Source organism: Monodelphis domestica, chromosome X (assembly GCF_027887165.1).
Source record: "Monodelphis domestica isolate mMonDom1 chromosome X, mMonDom1.pri, whole genome shotgun sequence".
Classification (NCBI taxonomy): domain Eukaryota; kingdom Metazoa; phylum Chordata; class Mammalia; order Didelphimorphia; family Didelphidae; genus Monodelphis; species Monodelphis domestica.
Genome location: NC_077235.1, coordinates 65374678 through 65387399, shown reverse-complemented (window position 1 = coordinate 65387399; position 12722 = coordinate 65374678). Strand labels below are relative to the sequence as shown.

At 37.5% G+C, this 12722-nt stretch overlaps 1 long non-coding RNA gene across 1 annotated transcript in view; it reads right to left on the bottom strand.

Annotated features, from left to right (window-relative positions):
• LOC107650312 (uncharacterized) overlaps window positions 1-12722 on the bottom strand; it is a 154614-nt gene that overhangs the window by 134740 nt on the left and 7152 nt on the right. The window lies entirely within an intron of this gene.

The following is a 12722-nucleotide window of genomic DNA, read 5'->3' as shown; positions in this document are numbered from 1 at the left end:
CTATTAGCCCTAATAATTATGCATACCCAAAAGCTTTAGACTATGGAGACTTGCCATGAAATGATAAATGTTATGGGACTTTGCTTAATAACTATATCTGATTTCAGGAGAAGTGAACAAAAAAAGAGCCACTGCACAGTGCCAAGGAGCACAAAGTTCAAGGAGACCAACCAAATCCCAGTAGGACTAATGATATTATGCTCCAAGACAGGGTATGTGAACTTGTTTGGGGTTCGACGTTGCGGCTGTTTGACATATGCCAGATGCAGGTCTTCCCTGTGCCATATTCTATCAAGCAGCCCACTTTGACTGCTATTATGGCTCCCCTATCCTTACCAGTGAAGGTAAAATCAGACCAGGGAATGGTTTTCCCCATTTGCTGCTGAAACCTGGTCCCTTCTCTTATAGTTTGGTAATTTTTTGTAGCTCTGGTTGCTGATGGGTAAAGTGATATATTGCTACAATTGTCCTACAGGCTTATAGGACATAAATCACTTTAACTGGGCCTTGCTAGTGATTCAAGGACCTGTTACAGGTTTTATATTTTTTACTTTATTTTCCTCAGAATTTTATACACAAAAGATTTTTTTCTTTATATTTTTTATCCAGAATTTAATGTTTGCTCTTTTATGGGGGGATGTTTTTCTTTTGACAATTGTTTCATATGCCTCATAACTCAGCCATGTATCCCAGGGTGATTTTGGTATTGGTCAGCACCCTCCTGAGGGGGGATTGTATAATTATCCTAAAATCCAAGCTTTAAAATCTCCTATAGAAATTTCAGGAAAAGAAACTTTCCAACACCCTGAATCAAGAAAGTGGATCTTTTTTGGAGAAGGTGCTGTAAGGATGCCTGTGGAAGTCACACACTGCATCAAAAGATCCAGAATGAATTTTGGCATATAATGAACTGAACTGAAGGGGGTTGAACATACTTATTCTGAAAGCAACTCTTATGCCAAAGGGGACTGCCCCCTAATTGGCATTTTGTCAATGTGTCTATCAATCATTTTTTGTTTTCTTCTTTTATTTCCCTCTTATCTCTAACTATTATAGCTTCCTCTTAGAACAGCGGTTCTCAACCTGTGGGTCGCAACCCCAGTGGGGGTTGAACAACCAAAACACAGTGGTCGCCTAAAGCCATCAGAAAATACATATTTCCGATGGCTTTAGCCACTGAGAAATCGAGCTACTTTACAGCAAGATCTCGGAAAGAACGGGAACCCTGCTGCCCGCACATTGTACTAAAATTAGTTACCTATCAACAGCCCTCCCCCTATGAGGGGCAATGGATTTACCCTGTTGCCTGGAGACCAGACTCAAACAGAGACCCGAGAGAGCACCGGGCCGCTGGCTCCGGAGGAGTTAAGAACAAGTCCTGGAGTGGGTAACTCCTGGAGCAGATAACGGAGCCGAGTAACCCCAGCAAAGTGAAGCCTCAGTTCGAGCTGGAGGGAGACGACAGGAAGAAGTCAGCGTCGTCTGCAGACCCCCTCCCCAGGCAGGACTTACCTCCCGCCCCAGTGCTCAGGCTACCTCCTGCTGGATTAATATTTCTCAACATATAATTAAATATTGTTTTTGTGATTAATCACAAAACATAGGTTTAAATTATGTTTGATTTGTAGCAATGAAAATACATAATGCATATCAGGTATTTATGTTCCGAATCATAACTGTAGCAAAATTACAGTTTTGAAGTAGCCACCAAAATAATTTTTTGGTTTGGGGTCACCTCAACATGAGGAACTGTATTGCAGGGTCATGGCATTAGAAAGGTTGAGAACCACTGTCTTAGAAAGTGCAATGTTGTATGTACTTTTAGCTAGAACATCTTTAGAGGTATAAGATAGTTATGTTTAAATGAGCCATTGGGGAGACTAGTCTTCCAAAGGATCACAAGGAAAATTGTGTAGAGGGAATTTCATCCCCTCCCCTCCTGGATTGCCAATCCAGTTCATCCCATTTTTTACATGCCAGTGCTGTGCCCATGAATATAAATAAAAGGGTATGGGTGGACCTCACCTGGGTCTCTACTTTCCTGAGCAGGCAGGTGAGATGGATGGAGAATCCTACAGGATGAACTACTACACATGGTGAGACTTAAGAGTAAGAAGGAAACTTTAAATCTATGTTTATCTATCTTTTCTATTTCAAGTAAATTAATTAATAAACATTATGGAAAATAAGAACTTTAAGATATTAATTTTAATCTAATAGTCCTAAAAGTAAATTATATCATCCTCTCATTTAAAGTGAGATATGTCCTTTTGTTTAGATAGTTGTGATGTTTGAAGATCAGATCTTAAAGCATGAAAATCACTTGATATTTGGCATTAAGATGATATGCATATAAAACTGCATGAATAAGAATTTAAAATGTTAATTGTTCCAAAATTACTCCAAACTATTTTTTGAATGCAATTTAACATAGAATGCCAAAGTAATGAAGTGATCCTCTGCATAAGATGACTTAGAAATGCATTCAACTGACTTGATGCCATTTCTCTGGTAATAAGTTTTGTTTTCTGTTTCAAAATCTTTTCTGCGTATGTTCTTAGGTTTAATATTTTTTCTTGAATTATCATTTTAGGGAAATCATTATATAAGAAATACTATGAATTTGAAAAAATGCTAACAATGCAATTGCAACCTTAGAACATTAATTTCTCTCTTAATTTGAATGGTATTAAATTAAGAATTGAGCTGTTAGCTCTTTTTGTAGTGGCAAAGAACTCGAAATTGAAGAGATGTCCACCAATAGGGGAATGGCTAAATAAATTGTGGTACATATTCGTAATGGAATACTACTGTGCTATATATAAAAAATGATAAACAAGATGATTTCAGAAAAAGCTGGAAAGATCTGTGGGAACTGATGCAGAGTGAAATAAGCAGAACTGGGAGAATACCATACACAGTAACAGAAATATTGGAAGATGATTATCTGTGAAAACTTAGCTACTCTCAGAAATGCACTGATCAGAGATAATCCTGAAAGACTTATGATGGGGAATGCTATCCACCTCCGGAGAAAGAACTGTTGGAGTCTTCTTTCACATCAGTGCATTTGTGTTATTAATTTTAGGGTTTTGCTTATGTATGATTTTGTTATTACAACAGTGACTAATATGAAAGTATGTTTTGCATCACAATGAAAATAAAATTAAAAAAAGAAACTAAGCTGTTAAAAGAATGTGGTCATAAGGTTTAAAAACTGTCCAGTATCCAACTGAGTATCCAATTTTGCTTTAAAATGAAGAACAGTAATAACTTACTCTTTGGAAAAACACAACAGACCCTTGTCCTTAACTCAAGTTCTTTGGGGACTTATCAGGTTCTTTAGGTCCTTTTGTTTCGGCAAGGTCATCCAATCTAATCAGCCGCCCTAACAGCAAATTGTGACATTATAGAGCACTGGTGGCAAACCAATGGCATGCATGCCAGAGGGGGGCACTCAGAACCCTCTCTGTGGGCATGCATACCATCACCCCAGCACATAGTTCACTAGTAAAAAGGCAGAGGGATGTGGGGTGGGACTTTCCCCATCTCCATGGGGTGCCTGAGGACATTTCTCAAATCACCCTCTAAAAGGTTCATCACTGTTATAGAGTAATAAAGTAATTTAATGAGAAATTAAGACCTCTTACAACTTAAAAAGGCTTACATGTTTGTTTTAAAACCATGTCTGTCCTTCCTTTAATAGCAAATTTCAATAATCTGAGCAGGTGAAATGCAAATTTTTAAAAAATGTTATCAATCCTGTTGTTGCAATACTTAAATATAATTGAGCTGATATAATAAGTTACAAGTATAAAAGGCCTTAATATTCTTAATTTTTCTATTCTGAATTTCTGGTCAATATTTGTTTTAACTTCTTAACCTAAACAACTAAATAAGGCTTGCAATCCATCCTCCAGTTAATTATTACACATTTATGGGTAGCATCAGTTCTCTACAGTACTTCTAGGTGATGTTATGAAGCATGTGTGCATATGTATATCTTCAAAAGTGTGAAGAAAACAAAAATGTGATATAATTAAGCTGTAAAAGTTGTAAATTACAAATTTTATGCAAAAATTTAAAAATTTAATTCAATAGTAAACATTTTGAAAAAAGCAATGAGATTAAAACATTTTCTCTAATAATCAGAAAACATATGTATATATGCACACACACACAATTCACTTCTAAAGGTTTCTATTAAGAACAACGACAAAAGGGCAAATAAATATGTTACTGGATGAATTTTTTTTAAAACTTTTTTGATCTTAAAAATAATTAAGAACGAGATTGAAAAAAATAGAACAAAGTACTTCCCTTTGGATTCAATTAAATTTACATGATTTTTTTAAACCCTTACCTTCCATACTAGAATCAATACTGTGTATTGGTTCCAAGGTAGAAGACCAATAACGGATACTCAATGGGGGTTAAGTGACCTGCTCAAGAGTCACGCAGCTAGGAAGTGTCTGAGGCCAGATTCAAACTTAAGACTTCCTATTTCGAGGCCTGGTTCTCAATCCACTGAGACCCTTAGCTGCCCCCCACATGAATTTTTAAAGAAATTTATTTTCTTGGAATATGCAATCTTGGATTATGTTTTAGTAATATGTTCTCAAATTTGGATTAACAACTTTACAAATAAAGGTGCATTAATAATTGTAAAGAAAAAATTTTAAGCATCTATTTTTCCTATTTTGAGGAATCAATGTGATGAATACTAAGAAACAGTATGGTTTGTTTAATAAGTCACACCCTTATGGGTCTTTTTTAAGATTCCTCTTTCAGTCTGTGAATAGCATTACCTATATCAGGTACAGGACTAAAGTAGAGAGAAAGCCCAAGTGGTATGTAAAAATTTTAATTCTGTCCGCTTTCAGGTGGCTTCTTAAAACTTGATGTTCTTCTTATACCCTTGTTATAAAAAAGGTTAGCTCCATTAAGTTCTGAACAGGTTTTTGCCACATGAACTAGCTACTAGAAGACCAGATTTGAGTGACTATGATACGAGGGCCTTATAGAATTGTATGGTCTTATCACTAGCAGATTTTAGCAGTTTTACCCCTCCAAATGAAGGAAGCAGATGTATGAGGAAGAAAACCTCCTCAGAATTTGCCTTGGGAATGACACTTATCTCAGAATCCTACACAGGACTTGTAAGGTACAAGATGAAATAAGCTTATTAAATAGATATTTTTAGTGGGTTACTAGGAAAAAGTCAGATTAGAGAGACCTTGTATTATTTAATAGTAACAATCATTACTGTATTACTCTTACTTTAATGTTTCCTGGTGCTTATGTTTACCTTCAGAGTTGTATGCTGAAATTCTAATATGGACACACTAAATGTGCAATCAAAAAAAGTACATTGCAAACCTTTGAGCAAAATGGTGGACTATGCAATTTTTTTCATCTTTGATTCTCTTTAATTTTTTTTCTTTTGGTCTGGGGGTACATGAGGGCTATTTCTCCTACTTAAGGTATTACTACTGAGTTGGCTGAAACCTGACACATGGGAATTGAAAATTTCAGATTTCACGTACTTCTCAGATGACAGGACAAAAAGGAAATGGGAAAGGACCTGTTTATACAAAAATATTTATAACTGCTCTCTTTGTGGTGGCAAAGAATTGGAAGCAAAAGGGATGTCCCTCAATTGGAGAATGATCCAAGAGGATGATTTCAGGAAGGGCTGGAAAGACCTACAGGATCTAATGCAGAGTAAAATAAGCTGAACCAGTAGAACATGGTACACAGTAACTGAAACACTGTGGAAAGATCAAATGTGACAGACTTTGCTACTAACTGCAATACAATACAGAACAACTCTGAGGGACTTATGAAAAAGATTGCTATCCACCTCCAGAGAAAAAACTCTTGTAGTCAGAATGCAGATAGAAACATGATTTATCACTTGTTTATTTGGGTACATATTTTGGGGTTTTGGTTTTATAAGATTATTCACTTACAAAAATTAATATCAAAACATGTTTTGTGTGATAATACATGCATAATCCAGATTGAATTGCTCGCCAGCTCCAGGAGGGAGAAAACTTGAATTATATAACTTTAGAAAACTCATATGGAAATTTATTAAAAATATTTTTAAAAAGAAGTTTAACCTGTGGCCTGATTTAGTTTACCTATGGTCTATTTAACTTCTTTCCTTAGTGGAAATGAGAGATTATGACACTGCTTAACTAAATTTTTTCAATGTTTATGACACTGAAGGAAGCATAAGATTGTGAATTTTTTTAAATGTTCATAGCCTAAAATAGTGTACAAGATTGCAATATGTAGGGCGGGGAGTCAAGACGGCGGCTTAGCAAGCAGCAAAAGCCTAAACTCGTGGAAGACCCTTCCTTACTGATACAGACTGAATGCTCCTAGGGCACCGAAATTCAAGCTGAACAACAGGACAGAAGCAGGGAACCCTCCTTCTGGACTCAAATCAAAAGGTAGCCCCCCCCCCCCCAAGCCGGAATCCGAGAATACTCAGGGCTAAGGGGAAGGCAGAGCAAAGGTCCCAGGACCCCTCCCCCACAACCCAGAGGGCTGAGCCCCCAGCAGCAGCGGGAGCCTCTGAGCGGGCAACGGTGCTGGTTTTCAGGGTCTACCTTGTGAGCAGCGGGGAGGAAGCCAGGGAGAGACGGGCAGTGGCTGGGTCCAGTCTCACCGTTGCCTCAGGGCACATCCAGACCAATCCAGTTGAATATAATTCCATCAGAACTCCTCAGAGTTTAGGGAGGTGGGCAAAGGCACTTGCGAACAGCGGAGAAGCAGCTGGAGAGAATTGGAGAGAGCCTGGGCGGCCCAGCCTTCCAGGAGTCTTCAGAGCCTCAGAGCTTCATACCACATACAGCCCGACCCAGTTGAACTCAATCCAATCAAAAGCCCCCAGAGGACAGGGAAGCTAACATTCCTCCCCTAGAGACTGTACCAAGAGATCTGACAAAGCTCCAAGAGGGGAGACTGACAGCTCCAAAACCAAAACAAAATGAGAGGAGCAAGAGCACAGCCAAATACGGGGAGCAAAGAAGGGGTAAATTAGAGCAAACAACAGAAAAAGAAGAAATTACAATAGACAGCTTCTGCACAGGTAATGAGCAAAGAGCGAATGAAACAGAGGGGGAGGGATCAGCAAAGGAAAAATCAGAAATCCCAGCAAATTGGATACAGGCTTTGGAAGAACTCAAAATGCAATTCAAAACACAATTAAGAGAGGCTGAAGACAATTGGGAAAAGAACTTAAAAATTAAGATAAGTCATCTGGAAACAGAAAATAGTGTCTTGAAAGCCAAAATCAACCAGCTGGAAAATGAGGCAAAGGAGATGAAAGATGAGGCAAAGCAGATGAAAGATGAGGTGAAGAAGATGAAAGATGACCTCCAAAGAAAATCTGACCAAAAGGAAAAGGACGACCAAAAAACTAAGGATGAAATCCAGTCTTTAAGAACCAGAATACAACAACTAAAATTATGTGACCTCACAAGGCAGCAGGACACTATAAAACAAAACCAAAAGAATGAAAAAAATGAGGAAAATATGAAGCATCTCATTGACAAAACAGAGGATTTAGAAAATCATTCCAGGAGAGACAATTTAAGAATTATTGGCCTACCAGAAGACCATGACAAAAGAAAAAGCCTGAACATTATGTTACAGGAAATTATTAAAGAAAACTGCCCCGAAATCCTTGAAGAAGAGGGAAAAGTGGAGATTGATAGAATCCACAGATCACCTGCTGTACTTAACTCCCAACTGACAACACCCAAGAATGTTATAGCCAAATTCAAGAACTATCAGACCAAAGAAAAGATATTACAAGCTGCCAAGAAGAAGTCATTCAGATACCAAGGAACCACAGTGAGGATAACTCAGGATCTGGCTGCATCCACACTGAAAAAAAAGAAAGGCATGGAATACGATATTCCGGAAAGCTAGGAATCTACTAGGTCTACAACCAAGAATCAACTACCCAGCAAAATTGACTATATTCTTTCAGGGGAAAGTATGGTCATTCAACAAAATAGAAGAATTTCAAGAATTCTTAAAGAAAAGACCAGACCTGAACAGAAAATTTGATGTGCAAGCACAGAACTCAAGAGAATCATCAAAAGGTAATTAAAAAAGAGGGGAAAAAAGAAAAACAAAAAAAATTTTTAAAGAGACTCATTAAGTTAAAATGATATGTATCCCTATAAGAAAAGAGGTCATTGGTAACTCTTAAAAACTGTTGTTATTACCTGGGCAGCAAAAAGAAGTATACTTAGAGGGAACAGCAACAAACTGTATAGGATGAAAGGACAAGACATAAATAGGTATATAGATATATGCATGCAAAAATACATACGCATGAGTATGCACATATATAACTAGAGCTTAAAAATAGGTTAATATTAAAAGAAATGGGAAAAGAAACAAATGGGGGTAAATTTATATGTCATAAAGAAGCTCATGGTGGGAGGGGGGAGAACATCAATACACTGGAAGGGTAAAGAAGTCGGAGACAGGAAATACTCAACTTTTACGTGACTCAAAGAGGGAAAAACAATCCAATCCATTGGGGGCAGAGAATAGATTTGCACCCTATAGAGGAGTAGAAGGGTAACAAACGGTCTGGTGGGGAGGGAAGCAGTACAAGAGAGGGAAGGAGTGGGGGAGTTAACTTTAGAAAGACTACAGGAAAAATAAGGGGGGGGGAATAAATAGGGAGGGGGTAGAAAGGGAAGTAAAATAAGGGTGGGAACAAGGGGGACTGTTCAAAAGCAAACATTGGTGTAGAAGGAAATAGTGAAAGAAGAAAAAGCAGGAAAAGGAGCAGAAATCAAAATGCTGGGAAATACACAGCTAGTAATAATAACTCTGAATGTGAATGGAATGAGCTCACCCACAAAACATGTCAGACCTTTGGGAAGGGAAAGATTTTAAAAACCAAGCAAGACTTAGAAAGAGTCACAAAATGAAAAATAAATTATTTTGACTACATCAAATTAAAAAGTTTTTGTACAAACAAAACCAATATAACTAAAATCAGAAGGGTAGCAACAAATTGGGAAACAATCTTCATAAAAACCTCTGACAAAGGTTTAATTACTCAAATTTACAAAGAGCTAAATCAATTGTACAAAAAATCAAGCCATTCTCCAATTGATAAATGGGCAAGGGACATGAACAGGCAGTTCTCAGCCAAAGAAATCAAAACTATTAATAAGCACATGAAAAAGTGCTCTACATCTCTTATAATCAGAGAGATGGAAATCAAAACAACTCTGAGGTATCACCTCACTCCTAGCAGATTGGCTAACATAACAGCTATGGAAAGTAATGAATGCTGGAGGGGATGTGGCAAAGTAGGGACACTAATTCATTGCTGGTGGAGTTGTGAATTGATCCAACCATTCTGGAGGGCAATTTAGAACTATGCCCAAAGGGCAATAAAAGACTGTCTGCCCTTTGATCCAGCTATAGCACTGCTGGGCTTGTACCCCAAAGAGATAATAAGGAAAAAGACTTGTACAAGAATATTCATAGCTGCACTCTTTGTGGTGGCCAAAAATTGGAAAATGAGGGGATGCCCTTCAATTGGGGAATGGCTGAACAAATTGTGGTATATGTTGGTGATGGAATACTATTGTGCTAAAAGGAATAATAAAGTGGAGGAATTCCATGGAGACTGGAACAACCTCCAGGAAGTGATGCAGAGCGAAAGGAGAACCAGGAAAACATTGTACACAGAGACTGATACATTGTGGTACAATCGAAGGTGATGGACTTCTCCATTAGTGGCAATGCAATGTCTCTGAACAATCTGCAGGGATCTAAAAAACACTATCCACAAGCAGAAGATAAACTGTGGGAGTAAAAACACCTATGAAAAGCAACTGCTTGACTACAGGGTGGAGGGGATATGACTGAGGAGAGACTCTGAATGAACACTCTAATGCAAATATTAACAACATGGCAATGGGTTCGAATCAAGAACACATGTGATACCCGGTGGAATCATGCGTTGGCTATGGGAGAGGTGGTGGGAGGGTGGGGAGGGAAGAAAAGAAATTATCTTTGTTTCCAATGAATAATGTTTGAAAATGACCAAATAAAAATTAAATAATAATATAAAATAAATATAAGGAGGAAAGGAAATTCTAACAACTTAAAATGAAGTAAAAGAATTTTGTAAATTCATTAATATCCTGGAAATCTGAGTGGGGAACAAGAAGTCAGTGACTTCCTTGAGTTCAGGAATTTTTTTAATTCTAAGGCACTACCCTGACTTCTAAAAAGCTCTTCTATTTCTCTGCCTGGACTTATTTTAAATGTATTACAAAGGGAGGTATAAATGAAAAATAATGTTTTCACTATTTCTCACTTGTGAAAATCTATTTTAAAAAACTTCACCTATTTAAAACATTTTTCTCACCATTATCATTCATTGAATATCATTTAAAATCTAAAAAAAAAGATTGCAATATGTAAAATAATTTATTATCTCATAATTTTTCTATTAACATTTTGATACTTTTTATAATCAAAGATTATTTTTTACCCCTAAACCTGTGTTAAAAGCATAATAAAATCTAGACTTTTAACCTTATGCTTTCTGTATTGTGCTAGAACTATTTTGGTAGCACTTATCTATCATGGGAACTCAAAAAGGAGATATTTCTTCCATAACAGCTTTGTTATAATGCTAGAAAATTGTTATTTGTTAGTGTGGTGTATTTTTACAAGTCTGAATATTACTGCATATATACATGCTTTACTATATATTGATATAAAAACCAGTCATTGGTCCTGTTTTTATGATTTGAATTCATGTCTTTTCTTGCAGTATCCTATTGTTTAAACACAGTATGTTAATCCAACAGGTCACTATTGATACAACACTGGATAATTACTCATGTATTAATATCTGAGTAGTAGTGTAGGCACACATGAAGCAATAAAAAGAAAAGGGAACTAAGGTAACTGAGAGGTACCTCTTATTCTGTGGTTGAGAATGAGGTCTCCTGAAATTAGGAATGGATACAGATTTGATGAATGAGGACATTTAAAGAAAAATGGGCAGAAAAGTGAACAAAAACACAAGTGAACAAGAAGATTATATACATAATTAAGGTCACTGATTTTAAGGGAAGTGACACAAATTAGGAAGTTTTTCTAATCCCGCCTAAGAATTCTGCCTATGGAGATATACCTGAGGAATTGACAAAAGGAAGTTATTCCTAAGAATTCCATCCTCTGAAGGTGAAGAAATGCTTAAAGAAGTAGGAGCCCTTCTCATCAAGTCATAATTTGTTACAGCTGACTGTTCCCTAATATCATAGCTTGTAGACTGCAAAGAGGTTTACACACCTGTTTGTGGTTGGTCTCTTGTAGGCTTCCCAAAAGGGTATAGACTCTCAAGTATTGTTTCTCTTTGGAGTTGGTACTTAGTACACTGCTTTCTCCCAGGGATATAGTTCCTAGTCTCAAGGCCTTTGGTTTTGTATGGCATTTAGCTTTTGACTCTGTGTAGTGACCAAATAATAATGCTTATCCCTTTTTCCTGATTAAAGAGTGGGTTTTCTAATACTTTAGTAGTTCTGAGTTATTTCCAAGTTAACACCACCTTCTCTGTTCACACCTTTTGAGGACCTCTACCTAATGTCTGTTTTGTCCACCATAACAACTCAGGAGGCAGCTTACTACACACCTATCCCACCAGCGTGACCATCAGTGGTCAGGAAAAGGTAAACTTATCCTTTATGAGTTGGAAAGAAGGTCCATGTGTATGGGGAAATGAGTAACTGTCCTACCTCAGAGCTCTTACTTGTCATGCCATGCCTGCCAGGGGGAGCTGAAGACTTACCTTTTCAGTAAAATGAGGCCACTTCCACTATTTACCTTACCTCTGTGGAGGGAAAAACTAGTGAAAGAAAGCAGATATATCCCTGAGAAATTCATCATCTGTTGAGTTGAATAAACTAAGGATTTTGTCTAATTTCTTTTATAACACCAGTTTCAACAGTATCTCCCTAAGAAATCAACAATTCACAAACATTCAGTGAAAACTAAGAGTGGCTAATGTTTATATAGCACCTACTATGTGCCAGACACTGTGCTAACTGCTTTATAAATATTTCCTCTGATCCTCACAACAACCCTGGAAGCTAGGTGCTAGTCTATTATTATCCCCATTTTACTGCTAGGGAAACTGAGGCAAAATGAAATTCAGTGGCATGCCCAGGGTCACAAGTTGACAAAGTGTTTGAGGCCTCCCACTCAATCCACTGAGCCACCCAGCTCCACCAGCTGATGTGTCAGGCACTGTGCCCAGTGATGAGGTTACAAAGACAAAAAGGAAACCAACCCTGCCCTTTGTGATCAGGGGAGACAACATGTACACATGCAAGTTTAACAATACTGGCCCAGACTGGCCTTTGTGAACATGTGCACTGAATTCTGCCTCATCTAGCCCACAACCCCTGCCAAGGAATCAAGCTCCAACACAGATTTCAAGCACCTGTTACCCTATCTTCAAGAGGCACTAATGGACGGACCCTAGTGTTTTTACTGTCATTCAATGAGGAGTTTGGGAGAAACTGTTTAACTGATATTCTGGAGAGAAACTGTTAGTTGTAATGGTTCAAGAGAGGAAAAAGGGAAAGGATCTAGAAACTATTTCCTAAGAGAACTGGGTTTAACTTCAATGTTACAAAGAAACACAAAGAAAA